Genomic DNA, 4,144 nt, shown 5'->3' with positions numbered 1-4,144 from the left:
CCTTGCCAGTACCAGGCACCACTACAGTGCCAGACGCAAAAAATTCGCGTCTGACAGTGTAGTGGAATGGAGCCTGCAGAATGAAGCATGAAGAATGGGGTATAAAAACCCCATTGTAGCACAACAAAATGGGGGCATTCGGAGCAAAAAATCAAAAAACAACAGCAGCAAATACAAAAAAAAAAAACCTTAGTTTAGCAGCTAGAATCAACCCCAAAAACAAGAAAAAAACCCATAAAAATACACAATGATAAAGTAGAGAAACATAGTAGCTTGGTTGAAGGATCTTTTTTAGTTTGAGTTTTTAGGGATTTTTTTATTTTATTTTATTTTTGGTTTTAGTGAGGGATTTCGGTGGTAGAAGGTTGGCAAAGTAATATTGTGGGTGTTTGGTGACTGCACAGCTAGCGAAATGAGGGAAGATCGGAGTTATTTGGACCGATCTAGACTTTGCCGATGGTGAAATGAGGGTGAGGAAGGAAAAGCTTAGAGAGAAGTAGGGGAATCGGAGGTTAGAGAGAGAAACAAAAAGAGAAAGTGAGAAAAAGAAGAGAGAAAGGAAGATGGGAAAATGGGTTTGTTGACTAAGGTTTCTCTATCAAACGACGTCATTTTGGTTTTAGAAGCAAAAGTGGAGTAAAGAGTGCTGTTTAGAGAATAAAGGGAGAGCTGGAGGCTTGGGAAGTGTATTAAAAGAAAAAGTCTAGATCGTGTAGCACACAGAAAGAGGCTTGAAAGTCTTTAAAGCCTAGTAGTCTCAAGCTATTTCTAGGTAAGTTTTAATTGTTTTCCTTTTGGTTAATCTGTGAGTTTGAGTGTCACGACCCGGAACTCCCATCGGGCCCGTGACAACCGTCGCGACGTCCCGATAAGCACTCATTACCCCGAATGCCGATCGAAACCCCGCAAGGCTTAGCATCAACTTCTGCATCTCCCCGGTGAGCGACAGTTATTAAATCTCGCATTTCAAGAAATCATAAGTTGTTTCCAACTCAAAACAATAAAAATATTATTTTCTAGCTCACTGGGGCATTTTCGTCATTTTTTTTTTTGAAATTTCGAAATCCGAAAAAATGTAATATGTAAGTGGAAACACATATTTCATGATTTAAATTAAATTTTGAAGTCTAAAACATTGGTTTAAAGTAAAATTATAGCTATTTGAATATAATAAAAATATTAAATAAAATATTCTATTTTCTTAAAACACAATATTTTCAAAGTCTTCCTAAAATAACTTTTGTAGCGTAAGAGTAAAATAAATTTATTCATATAGTAATAAAGATAATTAAAGTATGAAATTTCGTTTACAGTGACACGTGGGCCCCCAACTAACCAAGAAGGTGTAGAGCTACGAACCCTTACTTCCTATGATGCAACTCCGAGATTAATTCTCGTCTTAATCAACTATCAACAAACTGTCCTGAGCCTGAAAAATGGATAGGAAGAGAGGTGAGATTAAATAATCTCAGTGAGTAAACAATTACCATCAAAAGCATCTAAAGTCGAGTAGATGGAGACAATATAAAAACGTTATATCTCAATAATGTTCATAACACAAAATTCGTTTCAATCTATACCAAATAATTTCTTTTCATCAAAATTTCCCCGACTTATGAATTTTTTTAAACTTGGCCCCTGCCAATATCATTCTCGCGGGTACCTTCGTCAAGGTATCCCACTGAGACCGCCAAGGCTGTTCAATGACCCATACCCATAAACATGTTTTCACATCTGACACACAGCCGTTCCTTGGCGTTGGCTGAGTCTCACTCTCACGTGGTGGCCTGAACGTGAGGTGCACTCAAATCATACCTCAGGAGATACTTCACCCAACATCTCCCCCCGGAGGTAAGTATATAATTGAGTTACCGTGCCCCTCTCATAGGCAGTCCACGGAAACCCCCACCACTGCAGTGACCGTTTAATATACCACCAGACCCATAAAAATTTCAGTAGCATAATATGACGAATAAAATGTAATCCAGTCTATCGAGACCAATCCAAAGTTGTTCATATATTTCATGCCAACCCCAAAAATTTAGCCATCATGCTACCATAGTGTCATAAGCCCCAATTTAAATAACATATAAAATCATAAATTTCAACACAATCTCCATATACTCAATTTTCCCAAAACAATATTTGATTTCAAAACCAGTATAAATCTCATTTTTATTAAAAAATATTTTAATTGGAAAACATAATATTTTATAATTTAAATTCACCATTCAATAAAAGCATCAAACAAGTATAATTACTCTAGATATTTAAGACGATAAATTATCCACTCACAGTTCTAGGAGTCGATGTACTCCTAATCCCAGTCTTCAAGCACAATTTTGGTACTTTTACCAGTGTAATTTGCTCACCACCTATCCACAATGTACAATACATAATTCACCACATCAATGCTTGACCATTATAAAATCAATTCAGGCTCGGTATATATGCATGATATGACATGCAACTTATCCGACTACCGCTTAAATGCGGTGCTGACCTAATTTGGCCTATTACCCGATTAAATTACTAACGTGTCTAATTTAATCTCAAATTAATTTTTTTCAGTTTCTATACCTCAATTGCACCCAAATTGAATTAATGTCCCTAGGTGTGGTGCAAATTATCAGTCTTGATAGCAAATTATGAAAATACCCCTAATGGGTAAAAATTCATATTTTTGCTCCAAAAATTTCCATTATTTTTCTAGACTCATAATTCATCATTATTCATCATAATTCCTCAAATAAACATCAAGATCATCAGCCAATATTCCCCTAAAAAATTCAGCCAATAATGGTAATGGAGGAAAATAAATACTTTTCTTGTTGTTTTGTTCCTCAATATGCTAAACTAACTTAAAACACTAACATAACTTAAAATCAAATTAATCTAACAAGTTTCTCTCTCCTAACCCATTTTTCCAGAATTGAATTCATCCTCAAATCACATGATTCAACCATGAAAAATGATGGGAAATGCATGGGAAAGGTAAAGCACAAGTCAAAATCAAGAAATTTTACCTTTGGTCACTTGTTTCCTTGAATTTTCACCAATTTTTCCTTGAATTTCTCCCCCTAGGTTTTTGTTTTTCTTTTCCCCTTTGTTTTCTTGCTATGGCCGGCCATAATGAAGAGAAAATGGTGGTGTGGGCTGATTTTTATAGTTAAATAATATAATAATCTAAACTTGCCACATGTCACTACATTATTGGTCTATTTTTTTAAATTCTTATCTTTTAAGCTTTAAATCTCCACCACACATTATTCCTTAAAATATCCATAACTTAGATAAAATTCTCAAACTTATCCAAAGTCTTGGTGAAGTAATTTTTGATATTTACACTTTTGCCCCCGTAAAAATCAAAAATTACATTTTTGCCCCAAAAACTGAAAAATTACCCATAGACATATTTTTTATCCCTTATACTCATATCATTCCCCAATTTGTCAAATGTGATCTAAATTCTCTCAAAATCTCAAATTTTGTCCGCAGATGGAAAAATTACAATTTTACCCCTATATAGTGAAAATTTTAATTTGACTCCGAATTGATCCTCGAACTCCTAATTACCATTTTGAGTCATCCCTGAACTGTGAAACTCTTAATTTCACCTTAAAATTTCTATTTGAACTAGTTCGAGGCTTAATCGACTTAATGATACCATTAGGAGCAATATCGTCTTTTAACGATTTCTCGAACTTCCTAAATATACAAACATTCTATCGAGCATGTGAATGATATTATAATTATTTTACAAAGCAGGGTTTGACATTGAGATTTTGAGTTTATTTATGTGATTTATATATGTTTGAGTCTAGCAAAGTTAGGAATATAAAGAAATAAAAATAAGATTTTTATAGAAATAAAATAAATTGAAAACATACAAAGATTTATTATACGTGTATATATATATATATAGTATGGATATTAAGAACAAAGAGATAAAAATAAAAATGAATAGAAAAACTGTAGAAATATATATATATATATATATATATATATATTTTTAGTATTGATACTTTTATGTCAACGGCATTACAAAGAAGTTAACTTCATTGTGTTTGTGAATATAAAACATTTAATGTTTTTCAAGAAGTCTATTGTCCTCTGGTTGTTTCTAGAAAACATAAGAAAGGTG

At 33.3% G+C, this 4,144-nt stretch overlaps 1 long non-coding RNA gene across 1 annotated transcript; it reads right to left on the bottom strand.

The window, feature by feature from the left end:
- Positions 1–1,165: 1,165 nt before the first annotated feature.
- On the bottom strand, positions 1,166–3,201 carry LOC148764003 (uncharacterized). The gene is made up of 3 exons (XR_016024825.1): positions 3,027–3,201; positions 2,296–2,375; positions 1,166–1,429 (listed from the first exon to the last, which is right to left on the bottom strand). It is a non-coding gene; the product is annotated as an uncharacterized LOC148764003 (long non-coding RNA).
- Between the last annotated feature and the right edge of the window lie 943 nt (positions 3,202–4,144).

The sequence above is a fragment of the Theobroma cacao genome, chromosome 2 (genome assembly GCF_053813885.1).
Source record: "Theobroma cacao isolate CCN51 chromosome 2, ASM5381388v1, whole genome shotgun sequence".
NCBI classification, from domain to species: Eukaryota; Viridiplantae; Streptophyta; class Magnoliopsida; order Malvales; family Malvaceae; genus Theobroma; species Theobroma cacao.
The sequence above is the reverse complement of the archived record's forward strand: the minus strand, read 5'-3'. Positions and strand labels throughout refer to the sequence as shown.